The sequence below is a fragment of the Streptopelia decaocto genome (genome assembly GCF_964273445.1).
Source record: "Streptopelia decaocto genome assembly, chromosome: 5".
Lineage (NCBI taxonomy): Eukaryota > Metazoa > Chordata > Aves > Columbiformes > Columbidae > Streptopelia > Streptopelia decaocto.
Genome location: NC_138659.1, coordinates 13813263 through 13828655, shown reverse-complemented (window position 1 = coordinate 13828655; position 15393 = coordinate 13813263). Strand labels below are relative to the sequence as shown.

Genomic DNA, 15393 nt, shown 5'->3' with positions numbered 1-15393 from the left:
AGACTGTTTCTGGAGGAGTTGTTTCTGATTATGTCTACATCCTCCTCAGCAAAGGTATTTAGATTTCTCTATTTTTCTTCCCTGCTATTATCAGTGATTATTTTTATTAACCTCATTTACCTAACTCAACCTCCTTGCTTGCTGTCTTTTGCTTAACCTGAATCTTGTCCTGATCTTCAGTTAAAAATGAAATTAAAATGCTCAGGATTATTAAAAAGATTTTTTTTTACCCTGCAACAATTGTTGCATGATCTCTTGCAAATCCACATTGGCCACTTTGTGTTCCTGATATTGTTCATTCCTGGAATAGTTATGGAATGCTGCAGTTTAGTTACGGTGTCTTTCAGTCCACAACACATCACGGTGCTTGTAGTGATGACTAAGTGATTTTCTAAATCATGAAGTAAACCTGATTATGAATATTCGGTTTACAATCAACTGGATTATGACTTTTCCCAGTGCAGTCAGCCTTTTTCTGGTGAGCCCATAGGCTGGAGTAGAACTAGCTTTTTTATGTAGATTGTTCTGGGCTTTATGGTTGGGTTTTTTTTAAATAAAACTCAGTATTTTGCAGATATTTGGCATCTCTCTGAACCATGCTGGTGCTCCATGGGCTTAGCTTGGGACCTCCAGAGATGAGCTCAAGGTGAAGTCTGAGTGAGATGCACTGGCAGGGACTGTCCTGCTGGCTTCATGTCGTGGCCTCAGTGAAGTTCTGTGTGAAGCCTCCTGACTGCTGTGGAGCTGGGACAGAGCTGGGCAGAGGTGTCTGCTCAGGTCAGTGCACATGTGGGGCTGGAGGTGCACAGAGGAGCCCTGAACATGCTGGGATGTCAAGGTGCAGTTTGGATTCCATACAGACAGACAAAGCCCTTTCCCAGGCGTCTACCACTGATGAAAGGAAAATTGTTTGCAATGACTTGGAATGGATTAAGTAGACAAAATATGAATGTTTCAATAAAGTAGTAGCCACAGCTCTTGTGTAGACAGTAAACAATGGTTTATTGACAGTAAACTCTTGCTCTTATGGTAAAATGTCTTGAATCACTTATTTCCTGAAAGGCTCAGGCAGGGTGTCTTTGGTCACTCACACATGTTTTGTACTTTATCTCAAATCAAAACATCCTGATTTCCAGTCTCTGGAACACATTACTTGTCCATACTTCCCTTGTTAGAATAAAAGGTGACAATCCCAGCTGTGCGTTCCTCAAGACTGGTTTAGGTAGCATCTATGAGTTAAGAAAAAGCTCCAGATAGATAAGACCCTAGGATTTGTGCAGCAGAAAACATCCTTGACAAAAGGGAGTTGTGCTGTTTGATAGCTCTTCTTAGCCCACTTCTGCTTAGACTTTGATGTGATTGCTGTGAAGGAATCTCTCAAGCAGGAGCCTCCAGTCTCTTACGTGGCCTAGTTAAACTTCCATGGCTTGATGACCTTCCCTGAAGGTTTCTGTTGTGTCCCACCGCTGCAAAGGGGAGCCAGCCTGAGTCCCTGCACAGCAGCTCTGTCTGAGTGTGCTGCCAGTATTCACCTCTGTGTTGGCTTGGTGAGTACAGAAGGGTCTCCTGATGGGTAACAGCGTGCTACCAGTTGGTGTCAAATCATCAAAATCATCTGAGATTGAGTCTTCGCTCTGGTCTAGAAACTGCTGCTAAGGTTCAAGATGTGTAGAGCAGACTGGTCAGCAGTGCAGAGCACCAGCTGATATCCCCTCACTCCTCAGTACACTTCGACAGTCGGCCCCATCAAGGACTGTAGCTGTGGGCCATCTTCTCAAAGGCAAGTCTCACCTGCAGCTTTCTCAGACGAGCTGCAGGAGACCTCAGGGGAATTGTTAGTTACCAAAACCAGAGGGACAAGATTCTTCCTCTGTTCATATTTTGTGATGGGTCCAGTAGCAGATCCCAAAGTTGCAATAAGTGGACAAGGACTTCTTGTGAGGATAATTTACCGGACTCATCATCAGTATCTGGAGAAAGAATAAGGGAATTCAGTTTAAATCCAGGGCTAAATGATCAATGGCAGCAACCAGGATTGCCCCATATGTCCAATACTCTCTTTTTTTCCCTGCAGCATATTGAACTAAATAACTTCTTTTCTAGATGGTCTGTTAACAGATGTAAATCCATTCCCCACACAATAGGTTGGGATATCTGTGACCAGAGCATTTGTTTAGGGCCATTTGTTCCCATGGTTGCTGAGGAATCTTGTTCTGGCTGAAGATAAGCTCACTGGAGAGGTTCCTGGCTCTGAGCCATGTCCACCTGATCTCCACCTGATCCCTGCTTGCCCCAGCCTCAGGTGTGCACGTGTAGCTGCCCAGGAACTTGCTCTCTTCTCTGATGCTGTCAAAATGAGTCAGAAAAAATAATTCTCCTAGAAGTAGTTGCGGGATCTGTTCATTTTGACAGCGTTGGCTTTTGGAGTTGTGCTGGTGGATGGGAGAGCAGAGAAGCAACCAGGGATGTACTGAAAATAAACCCAGGCAAACAGAACTGGCTTCTGCCCATGCAAAGACAGATGTGTGAAGGAGGCAGATATGTGGAGGAGACAGATGTGGGCTGTGAGCACCCTGGGTGCTCCCTGGAGTGAGTGACCATTGCTCTGTGGTACCAGCCATGACTCCGGTGATCTGTGTGCAGGTAGCACACGTAGCACATCTGTCTTCTGTAGCACAGCAAAATAACTGAAATTGCAGCCCCTGGGCTACAAGGATGAGCACATCAGCCTGTCTTGCAGTAAGGGCCATCCAGGGAAACATGCTCATCCGTGAGATGGGTGGTTCCAGTGCTGTGTGGCTGCTCTGTGCAGTGATGGAGCTCGACTCTGAGCCCGTTCGTTAGGAGGAGAGCACAGGACAGAGGTGGGAACTGGAGCCTGGGCTGGGCTGGTGTGTGGTGGGGAAGGCAGCAGGGAGGGACCAGACCTACAACAGAGTCTTGCCTGTGGTCCTGAATAACCCAAAGTCTGTACTGGTCACTGCAAAAGTCTTTCTTGCAGCCCTCAGCATTCAAAGGACTCAAATCCATAGTTCCAGGTTTCTTTTTGCAGGGAGGGACTCACTGTGACCCTCTCTTGAGGGCCCTGGCCTCGGGCGATGAAGATTGCCGAGCACTATGTCAGCTGTATCCGAAGTGGTTTTTGTTTAACCGTCTCCGCTGCTGTTTATATTTTCTAATGCGCTGCGGCTGGCATTTGTTGCCATTAAAACTTCATTTGTTTGGAGGATCTTTTCAACAAACTGAAATCCAATAAATCATGGGTAAAATATTTATTATTTCAACTGGGTAAGAAGGGGAGGGGGGAGTGGACAAATTTGTATTCCTTCAGCAGTGTGTTAAATGGAAGACCACAGGGACACGTTAGCCACAGGACTTTGTCCCCAGAAGAACAATTAGTTGGCTGGACAGGACCAGTTGAGTGACAGTTCAAATCTGGAAGCAAAAGTGGAGCAGAAATACTCTGAATACTCCAGCTTTATTCTGTCTACCCATATAATCACATCCACAGCTGATGGTGGTGAGCTCAGGGCTTCTGGATTAAAACTGTCAAAAATACAAGCCCCTAAAGCCTGAGTTTGAAATCCTGGGCTAATAAACTGGTCCCACTTATGTTGGTGGCAAAGCTGCTGTTGTCTGAGGTCAGGATTCCAATCCAGGTCTGTTTTAGTTCACAGACAGTAGCAGACTCCAAACTTTTCATCCTGCTGTAGGGTATGTTACACTAGCTTGTGGTGGGACAAATGACATGGAGATCTGGAGCAGGACGTGGAAAATGTCATTACAAGCATCATTACGTTAGAGCTGTGTGGCTTTATTTATTTGTTGAATAGTGAACTCAATTAAAAATAGTTTGGGATTTGGGGCTGTTCATGTACTTTTGCGTTCAGCCAGTGGCTTTGGCTGAAAACACAGAAGGAAATATGGGAAAGTCAGTCTGTGATTTCAACATTTCAAATACAGAATACATTGCCTATTCACTTGGAGACGTTGTTTAGTTTTTAATGTGACCTTTTTTTTGATGCCAGAAACACAAAAATATTTTGTTTTCGGACTGACCTGAACAGAAATAATTCCGAAATCTGTCTGTGGGACTAATGCAAAATCTCTGCATTGTCTCTGCTCTGAGAACAGGTGTGACGTGTGGATCCAAATGATTAGGAGATGTAGCAGGTCCCATAAGAAACTTGATGGACATATCTAGTATATCTATGGAGAACTGGTATATGTGTAACTACAACAGAATCTGTCTTTTCAGTAAAGAAGAAGTCCTCCTGCACCTGTGAACCAGACCCTGGCTGTACACAGCTCCACAATATCCATACAAAGAGTTGGCCAGAAAGTTTTACATTAAATCCAATTCCCTCCTCCTGAGTGACAGGTTCTAACCCACACAGTCCCAGAAGCCGTCTCCTTCACTACTAAGGCCTCTAGATGCTACTATAATACCATAAAAATGTGGGATCCTAGATAAAATTAGTTAGAGTCCCATCTGTCAAAAACAGGACGTGCGGCAACCCTTCCCAGTGAGTCATCTGTTCAGCATTCTCAAGCCTTCAAGACCTCTGCACTCACCAGGGAGCTCTGACATTTACCAATGTTATCTTTCTTATTTCAGTTTTGGCACCTTCTTCCTTTCCTCAGAGACCGTACTGGGCAAAAAACACATGAAATGAGCAGCAGACATCATCTGTCATTTTTCTGAAAGGTTACTGGGCTTGAGTGTGTTGTTTGGCCACCAATGGTGGTAACTTCACCAGAAAAACAAACAAGAAAACCCCCATATAGTGAAGGAATTGTTAACTGGGCAGAGTTTTACATGAGGGGTCCATTTGTTGAAAGGGAAGAGTAATCCTTATTCATACTGACTTTTGGGATGACTAAACCCTCAAGAAGCAGGTTAGAAAATGTTACGAAATGCTTTTCTTACTATCACTTACTGTGAATCAGCAGTAGTCACCCCGCTGGCAGCGTTCCCACTGAGGTCAGAGGAGCCGGGGCTTCACCCCTCAAGTTCAGCTCTGCAGGAGGGGCTCCCCGTCCGGCTCTCCATCCGTTTGCACTTCTGCGAGCAGTTGTGAGTTGACTTACAGTGTTTCATAACACAGGAACAAAGGGGTTATTGAACAAAAATGAAGGAGTGAGGGATTCAAAGCAGATGAGAGTAAATACTTGCTGCACAATAATGTCAACATGTGGATTTTTACCGTCGGCAGACGTCAAAGTGCTTTACAAGAGTGGTCAGTACCAGTATCTGTGTTTAACAAAGAGATGAAAAAAGATAACACTACCTGTTCAAGGTCATCAAGCAGACAATGCCAGAGTCAGAGTGGAAAATATCCTCCTGCACTGTGCAGAGGCTTCTGGTTAAAATCAAACTACTTTTATGCTGCAGAGCTTTTTGCTCCAGGTCAGCATGACACCAAGAATTCAGTGCCATGGACTGTGTATGTGGAGAACAAGCACATGGCACTGGGAAGATGTAAAAAAAGAATTCAGGTCAGGCAGCAGCTCCTGGTTTTGTAGTGATCTGCCTGACAGCAGAGAATGGGAGACTCTGGCTGGGTGACATGTTCCTTTTTAGTGATGATGCAGAGTACAGAGCTGGTTTCTGGCAGTCAGGGTTTTCTTGAAAACCCTGCTGACTATCCCAAGTATTTGGTGGTCCATGTAGAAAGGGCAAGCAAAGGTGGTGTTGGTTGTCACCAGAGATATTCCCACACAATGGGAAAATATGACCCAGTTTTCCTGGAGTTACTCAGGAATGAGTGATGGTCTGGGGTCTAAACTAAGCATTCTTGTGGGGCTTCAGGTTTTACCCCAAAAATCAGGTAGGACTCACAAGTCCTTGCACCTCCACACCTGATCTCCTGCTCTCCTGTCAGAAACATTCCAAGAGGCATTCGCCAAAGCCCTGGTGGGTGCAGTTGGCTCAGCGGAAGATGAGAGAGTCTCCGACAGCACATCCTCCCATACCCGTGGATACTCACACACGGAGAGGGATGCTCATTTTCCATCTGAGTTCCTGTCCCTCCTTTTACCTCTCTTCAAGAAGCACGAGCCCCAGCAGCCCATTAACCCTTTCCGGACTCACATGGCTTTGCACATGTGCTTTTTAGTGGCCTGATTCTTGGCAAGAGAGGAAACCTTAATATTGCTGTTGGACCTGTGTGCATGTCTGTTGTTCATCATGTGTAAATTAGATGGGCTACCCTGAACTGGAGAGAGAGAAACTAATGATTGCCATATTGTTTCCAGCAGTCGTGAAGCAAAAGAAGCTGTTTGAACTTTCCCCCAAAGACGCTTCTGCCTTTTGCAGTGATTTTAAAATCCTGGGTTTCTACCTTGCTGGAATCCCTTTTCAAGGTGATTCATTTTGTAATGATGCCTTTGCTGCCTTCCCCTCCCCAGGGGAGTGGGCAAGAAGTGGGGGGAAGTAGGACAGGGAGAAGGAACTTTCCAAAACTGACTCCATGTGCAGCAGTAAAAGGCGTGATAGCTGCTTGTTTTCCTCTCTCCTCTAGTTTCCAGCAAATTCCCATGTGCTTTCAGATATTTCCTTATGTTTTGTTTTTAATTCCCCTTCAATGCACATATTGACATGTTTCTTTCCTGTCTATTTCTGTCCTCCTTTACCCAGTAAAATGATCCCACTGGGAAGGCGAAGGTCCAAATAGAAGGTGGAAGGAAGGAAAGCATCTTTCCTCATTACTGGGAGCAGACTGATTGATAGTGTGTGACTCTGAGGCAAAGACCCTCTCTGGGGTGGGGATAATAGCCTCATTCTCAGCGTAAGGACAGGCAAGAGGTTGGAACTAAGAAAGCGGACGGCTTGGAACGTGTGGCTAATCATGGTGCTTGTCTGGCCCTCTTCCCAACAATCAGGAGAGAAATGCTGTAGGAGGCGTTGTTTTCATCCTACAGGATATTCCAAGTGTCGTGCTTTGTGGCTGAGGAAAAGACTGCATCCCGCTACAACTGACGATTAGAGCCATCCGTGACCAGAGCCAACCTTCTTAATAATGCTTTTGAAATCTGCACTTGGGGAGTGTCTTGCTCCACAACCTTGAAATGGACAATAGGAAAAAAAACAGCAGAAAAATGATAAAATCCCATTATTTGGATTGTCAGTAATAAATAAAAGGGAGTGGAAAAGGCCTTCCTTGTTGGCAGGGTGATCCCGTCATCTTGATATAAGAAATAAATTTTTTACAGTGAGAACAATCAATCACTAGGATAATCAATCAAACCTCCCCAGGGATGTGATGGAGTCTCCATCACTGGGGCTTTCAAGATGCAATTAGACAGGGTGCTAGATAATCTCATCAAGGCTCCTTTTCTTATGAAAGATTGAACCAAAGGATCATCCGAGGTCCCTTCCAGCCTGGGCTGTTCCATGACTCTGTCATCATCAACACGTCGGTTGGCTGGGTGTGTAATGTCTTCTCATCACAGATGATCAACCGTTGTCCTTCAGTTCTTGGCACAAGTTGATCTGTGCTGTTCACATGGCTTTCCCCTATTATCTAGTTTCCTTACAATCTTACCTTGCAGTTTGAGGGGTAGCTGGAAGTCCCCTTAAGATTATTGACCTGGCTGCTAGCTGCTCCGAGTTATCTCATTTGATCAAAGATGTGGCTCTGGAACCCACAGTGAGTAGAAAACCTGCATTCCTGCATGAGAATGGCCTGTGTAAGCTCAGCTTCTGAAGGGCTTTCCCCCTGATGAATAGTCTGGCTCAAGCTGGTGGCTCCCTGGAGCTGGGCAAAGGGCAGCAAAGAGGAAGATCTGACTGGACCTCCAGCGCTGCTCTATTTTGTTCCTTGGCTTAACCACATGTAGAATATAGGTTTGTGGATCACTATCTTGTCTTTGGTCTGGCAATCCAGAATACACTGATAGAAGTTCCTAGGACAGTTTGGTTCAAAATAGAAAATTGCAAAGGAACAGCCCCACCCCTCTGCCACCCTGCTTTGGTTTCGTTTGAGTCAAATTACCAGTGGGAGAGTCTTTTAGTTTGCTCAATATAAAAAGCATTCTCAGGAGAGAAACGCTGGAGGACAGGATCATGGAAGCTGAGACAAGATGTAAGGGTGTCGTAAACACAGAGGCCAAAGTGGAAGAGAAGAGAGAGCTGGCCAAGAAAATGTCATCGGTGACCCTTGTGAACACAGTTTTGTAGGAATGGGGAGGATGGAAATCAGCTTGGAGAGGATCCAGGATGCTGGAGGCAGGGAATACACCTGCTGTGCTTATCTTGCCCTTAACCACAGATTAATCCAGTTCCTCCAGAAGCTTCTCCAATAAAGTAGGTCCCAGAGGACCTACCACTGTGAAGATTTCAGCAAGGACCTTTGTTCTTTAAATTGCAAAGTTTTTTGAAACCTAACACAGGAGATGTCAGCTGCCTTAGTGGGTTTTCAGATTTTTTGGGATCATTATTTGATTCTGCTAATATGCGTTGTAAAGATAAAACAAGCCACGTCTCAAACTCTGGGGATCCAAGTGGAGGCAAAGATGGCAGGGAGAGCTGACAAGCGTTGTGGGAAGAACTAGATCAAAGGAAAAATTGAACAAAACTGATGTCAAGTATAATGTGGTCTGACAGCTTAGGTGGGTAAAGTCTGTGCTTGGAAGGGGTCATGAATTTCCTGGATTCACAGGAGACTGCAAAGACAACATCACTCAAAGCCTTCTCTTTTCCAGGATGCAATTTCCTCCCCATTCTACCAACGGATGCTTTTCTGCTGTGTGTATTTTTCTTTCAACCAATTCAGCAAAAAGTACTGAAACTGGCAAGGCAGCTCAGAACAGTATGAGATCTTGCACAAACCTTTCTTCCTTCACAGGTTGTTGAGACATCCTGGAACAGAAGATTATAGATAAAAATGGCATTTTCTGTCAAAGATAATAAAACATTTACACAGTTGACCAACTGCAGTGCGTTTGTCCTGGCAGATCCCAAACCCAACATTTTTATAGCTCTCTCCAGAGAAGCGAAAGGCTTGAATACTGGCAAAGCTAGTGTGATAACTGTGACTTGCTTGCTGTTCATGAAAGAAGGGCTTGAATGAAAGCAACAGTCTGGATCATTCATCTTGGTGTCTCTATGGTACAACCCTCCCATTACTTAATAAAATACCCAGGCCCTCAAAAGACTCTTATAAATTTCCATGGGAATTGGCTACAACCAGATGAATTCCTGAAATAATTTCTTCGGGTTATTCTTCCCTGAGTGCATGCCCAGCAGAAATATCTGCTTTATCAACCATAACTGATCTTGGGATCTTGTAGGCAGTGGAGTCATTCCACACTCCTCTGTGGGCCTGGGCATTTGCTCTTCAGCTGTATTGCAAGTGCAGACCTTGAATTTAGGTTTGACTTTAAGGGTGTGTTTAGGTAAATTTGGGCTGTGGCTCATACCCCAGTTCAGGTTTGCCTGCTGTGCACATTGCTTAGTTTTGTAGAGAACCTGCTACAAAAACCAGGCTGAGGTACAGTGGTACTCTTGGAAGGGTTGTCAGGGCAAGACTCTTTAGAAGAGTCCTAAATTCTTATTTCAAACTGGACAGATCTAGCATAGGCAGGCAAGAATGTCAACAGATGTCCTGAAACTAGCCGTTCCTTAGCCTAAAATGGTTGATTTAAGCCTGAACTGGAGCAGCGTGAACAGGGTGTGCATGCCTCGTGCAAAGGCAGTGCTAAGGTCCCGCTTCTCTACACAGTCAACAATTAATGTTTTAGCTGGTGCTCGGAAAATCTGCCACTTCAGAGTGCATCTTTCTCCTCAGTGGATGCCTCTATAGCGTTATGTACCCCTGAGGTTAGGAGCAGGGGTCATTTTGCTTTAATAGGTCAGGAAATATACAGTGCACAGAGTCACGGACAGATAATTGCATTGAGAACAGTTCTGCTGGTTGAGGAAAGACCATGCTTTTAGCTCTTTGAGGAAGGAATTATTTCAATTCCCTTCTCACTACTTGAAACAGCTGTAGAAAAATAGTTCAATGTAACCTGGCTAAGTCAGTCACGTGTAACTACAACAGTTGCTGCACTAATATCAATATGGCTCCTTGTAGTGTGGGGTCCCTGTTAACACTTCCCCCTGCGGGCAGGTTGCAAATATCCCTGATCTCCTCTGAAAATTTGAACAGACCTGGTTCTGCTGCCGTCTCTGCTTTGGGCATCAGTGGGGCAATTTGTTGAGGGAGCCTGTGGCTTCTCAACAGGCACCGATGCAGCAGTTTCAGGGTCTCTCTCCTGGCCTCGCGTAAGGCCCAACTCATGTTTGCAATAGCGCATCATCATGAGCTCGTCTGAAATAGTTCCAGGTGGTCCTTGCTTCCAGCGGAAGGTTGGATTAGTTGACCTCCAGTAGTCTCTCCTGAGAGACATTTTTGTGTGATTTCAGGAGTGAATGGTAGTGAGCCCAGGACCTCTGTAGCACAGGATGCTTTTATTTCTACCGATTGTGTATAGGCACATTGTGTGGTACCCAAAGGCCCTGACAGACAAGCCCTGACACGTTAACTGCACTGCTTTGAGCTTTTACTGTCCTCAGCTCTTGGCCTGTGTCTCTGCCAGGGGATGTTGTGCTCGTAGCACCAGGAGGGAAGGTGTGAACTGGAGCAGCTGAGGGTATTCACATGGTTGTGCGTGTCATGGGCCACACATGGTTTAGACCATGGCAGCCAGTTGCTCAGAAAGTGGGAGACAGAGCTCTGACTTTGTGCAGCCAAGCTTGGAAAATGAAGCCAAAGTGACTTGAACTTGACATGAGTGTGGAGAAGGGACGCTGCAGTCCACCGTACCATCTGAATGCTGAACAAAGTGCAACGTGTCCCAGAACCCAAATGCTTATGCAGTCTCCACCTCTGAATGTTAGCCTTGAATTGGCTTTGGTTTTTACTGCATACTTGTCCACAGCAGCTGTCAGAAAGTTTAAATGCTAGAATCACTGCTGTAATAAATATATCCTTCCAAGCCCTTACTATGGTTCTGTCCATTGGGATTTTATGGAACATACTGAGTGGTACAAAAATATGCAGAGAGAACATTTTGCTTCCTGGAGTTTTCATCTTGGTTTGACAGTTCAGTGCTGACTCACTGTCAAGAACCGGGTTTTGCCTCGCTGTTGCTGTGTAGTAAAGCAGTGAAGACGGCTGCCCGGGAAGTACAGCTATTGTCATTGCCACAAATGGATGTGAAACCAGGCTGTTACCATCCTTGGTGACTTTTATTTTCCATGGCAATCAGCCAGGGGCCAGCTTAGAGCAAAGGCTCCTTTCCTGTGCTGGTAGGTAAAGAAGCAGAGAAGACCTCAAAGTGGTCTCAAAATGCTATGATAAGATGAAGATTTCTTTTAGTGCTGTTTTTATCCACTACTAATTTTATCTGCTTTTCTTACTTAACCTTCGGAGTATAGCTGAGTAAACTTCAGGGAAGAGACATTTTTCTAATAGAGCTCTAACTTTCTCCAGACTGATTCTCTGAAATCATCCACGAAAGGCTTCCAGAGCATGTTTGCAGCACAGGACCTTTGTCCATCAAGGAAAGGGTAGAGAGAGATCCAAGCCCCATAACAGTTGATTTCGGCCCTTACTAGAGATGGCAACAAGAAAATATTTTGTTTGCCTCGTTTCTGGTAAGAAAATACAGTTTACTGGTGGTGATGGGGAGTAGGTTCCAGATACGTTTAATTGGATGGGGTTGGCACAGCAGGAGCACTTCCTCCCTGCCTGCACCCTTAGCCTGACACTGTTCCCCGTGCCCAAATCGCCTTCAGCTCTGAGTTCAAGTTAACTAAGAATCAAGTTCACTAGAATCCAGGCCAGAAGTCTTCTCCAGCCCCTCCCTGCATCTAACTGGGAAATGTTAACTGTGACATCCTAGAAGAGCCATTCTGCTGACCAACCAAGCATTAATGATGGAGAAAACAAGGGCTTGAAGAAATGTGAACAAAACCAGAACAAATGTAACTTTAAACGGGAAAAATGGCTGGAAAGGCAATGCACCTGCACCCCTGCAACTTATTAATTTATTTTCAGAATGGAGAGGAAACTGTCTGGGGCAAGGGGGATTTGCAAGAAATTTTGTTGGTCAATCTTTTTTTTTTTAATAATTGAGAAAAGTTATTAACAAAAATGTAATGCAAAATCACAAGACTCCTGAATTTGAATGTTTTCTAGCTGTCTGTCTTTCCCCAGACTGGAGGCTAGGGTTGAATGGTAGTTTAGGGACTGTCTTATGCTAGAGGCATGAATTTGCTAACATCCTCAAATAACTAATGACCAGATGCAAAGCCCAGTGAAGCCAGCGGGAGGTTTTCCACTGGCTTCTTTAGACTTTGGATGACTCTTAACTATGTAGGCAAAATAACGTGCAAGAGTAATCAACATTTGCCCCTTCTTGGAAATGCATCAGCCCAAAGGGGCTGTTGTGATATATTTGTTATTGCATCTCTGTAAGGAAAGCGCAGATCATCAGATCGCGATGCGGCAACGTTTCAGATCTTGGACGTGGAATTGTTTATTGAACAGTGACAGACTGCAGCACATCGCTTTTAAGAGTGATAAAGGAAGGTTTATGCAAGCACACATCTGCACTTGGCTGGGTAGAAAGTGCGTTAATAATGTCATGTTCCTGATTAGCCATAAATTTCTCCAAAGCACTTGCTGAAATAGGAGCACCCATGGTGACTAATCTGTGCTGCACAGCTTGTATTGTTTCAACTGCTCCAAACTTGGTGCGTGGCGGTGAAATATAGCCCTGTAGAACTGCTGCTTCTTTTTCTTCTACTCTGTTTCTCTTACACAGTTTCGGTGTGTTGATGCTGCTTGGACCCTGCCCAGAATAGTGATTTTTTAGTCCCTCCTGAAGATAAGTGCATGAGATGTTTTCCTACAATCTTCTGATCTGGTGATCTGTTAACAGGGTGAGGATCCATCTGGATGGGGCCCCACAGTTTTCCTCAGACACTGTGTTCCTGAGTCTTCCTTGTTCTCTCACAACCTGCAACATCTCTGGCTATTGAAGTAAACTAACAATATTTAGCACTTTGGCAGCAAACAAAGGCAAGTTTTTCTCACTCAGTGCTAGGTTGTGATTGTAATGGAGATTTCAATAGCTCTTGTGACATATAATCCAAAGAGGGTTTTTTGTGTAATGCTGCTCTCTGGAGAGCAGCAGCGATTTCCTCAGGGTGAGAGGTGACAAAGGCTTCTCGACTTCCTCAGGGTGAGAGGTGACAAAGGCTTCTCGCACTCTGAAAGCCACCTTCTAAAATTAGAAGCAGGACACTAGTATTAGATCTTGCCTTAGGAATATAATTGCAAAATACATATAGTTGTTCCCTGGTGTGCCTTTACATCGAGATTATTTCATTATTCACCATTTTTTCATGGTCTCCTGGTCTCCTGTTACCTCCTAGATTTTGTAGAGTGCCTAAAAAATTGCCAGGTCTTAAGACAGAAGGAAATGAGGAGGAAACAGTGGTGGGGGAGGGGAGTACTATTTCCTTCCATAAAGTACGTCTGCTTGCCCTGAATCCAGGGATCATAGCTAGTCTGACATAATGATAATATACGCTGGCTTTCTGCCTTTTCCAGAGTTAATTTAGGATCCCAAATACAATTCCTGCACAATGAAAAGAAGAAATAATTTCTGTCTGAACATGCTAAATCATCTGTTGAAGCTCAGCTGATACACCTACAGCTTATTCTAACTTTGGTCTTTGGTGTCTGAAGAGGGTCCCCAAAGAGTTCTTCTGGGTGGGAAATGCAGCACAAGCAGAACCTGCTGCCATCTGGGGAGGGGAAATGAAGGTACCAGGACACTGATTATTTGGAAGCGATATGTCAGTACCTTTATTCTTGCAAAAGTCTCAGGAAACAGCCAGCGGTATGTGCAGCTTTTTCTGCTTTTATAAGAAAAACTTAGAGGTCTTGTGTATGAATTAGAGCAGTCAGAGCGAAACTATCAGCTAAATCTGAGAAAGAGCTGAGGATCAGAGAGCATCCCCCCACAGCTCCTGTTCAGCAGCCCTGTATATTATTTTAAAGGAGCCTTATGCAAGAATTATGTTGCATTCTGAAAGAGGAGATTGTTTTACTTACTTCATGTGGGAAGGTCCTCAAATTACAGCCCTTCCTGCTTATATTAATACATTCTAGGGTTCATCCTGCTGCAGTTACCCTGTGCTGTATGGGAAGCAGGATCCATGACAGATACATTCACAGCCAAAGCCTGTTGTTACAACAGAAGTCTCTTGCCAGAGCCTGAGCTGTTTCAGATTTCTCATTACAGCTGAATGCAATTAATAACTACTCAGTTGTGCTCTGGAAAAAGTGTGTGGGACACAGGTCAGAGTGTCCTGGAGCACAAAGTCACTGTGCAGCTCCTGAGCAGGTACAGCATCGAACAGAGGCTGAGGTGACAGGTGATGGCTCCAAATTAGCATCGGACAAAACATTCCTGTCTGCATTCAGCCCAAAAGATTGAGTTTGGTCTTATTCCTCCATCACAAAGTGATTTACTTTCCAGTGAAGCAAAGGGGTAGGAGGTAACTTTTATCCAGAGTGTGGAATGACCCCAACCTGTAATCTTGAGCAAGATGGAAACATTTGTGTCCTGAAATTCCCAATCATGGGTCTTCTAGCCCTCACTGCATGTGTCCCTATTCCTGTCAGGCTCCCCAGGTGAACTCTCAGCTGTTCCTGTCACTGGTGTGTCACCTCTGTCACTGGTAGGGAACACCGCAGCATGTCATGGGAAATGGAGTCCACCACACTCCTCATCCATTGAGAAAATAGGGGTGTGATGTAGAGTTGCATCTCCCATAAGGCATGAATGACACTTGAGCTTTGAAACATTTAGTTTTGCCTCAAGAAATTGATATTTTGAGGAGCAGAAGGAGTTTCCGATCCACTTTCTAACCTGCTGTACTTAGACGCTGAGGTCTCAGCAAAGAATGGGGGAGGTTCACCCAGGTGTAACATCTCATCTCTCTGCTTGTCCCAGAGATACCAGATAAAAATTAATCATAAGAAACCGAGCTGAGAGCAGCCTTCAAAAGCATTTGATGGAGAGTAAGGTCAGAGCTTTACAAATCTCCTGGGATTGTCTTCTGTTTGTGAAGAGCAGAAAGGGAGCCTGGTGGTGCTTGGGTGAGGAGCAGAGGAGGTGGGTTCTTTGAGCCTCAGGTCTGGTTTGAAGTTGACTGGTGGCATCCTTCAGTGGAGAAGGACTTTTGCGTGCTTGCTCTAACAAAGGCTGCGGGCTGCTTTGCTGCAGAAACAAAAGGTTCGGCTCTGTGTGGAAATTATAGAATAATAGAATCATTTTGATAGGAAGAGACCCTCAGGATCACAGAATCACAGAATGACAGGGATTGGA

General features: G+C 44.8%; 1 long non-coding RNA gene across 2 annotated transcripts in view; it reads left to right on the top strand.

Moving 5' to 3' along the window:
- The window catches only part of LOC309440345, a 78615-nt gene extending 77558 nt beyond the window's left edge, over window positions 1-1057 (top strand). For both annotated transcript variants that reach the window (XR_014184172.1, XR_014184173.1), the window contains exon 6: window positions 575-1057. This is a non-coding gene — a long non-coding RNA (uncharacterized lncRNA). The remainder of the gene's footprint in view (window positions 1-574) is intronic.
- The last annotated feature ends 14336 nt before the right edge of the window (window positions 1058-15393 follow it).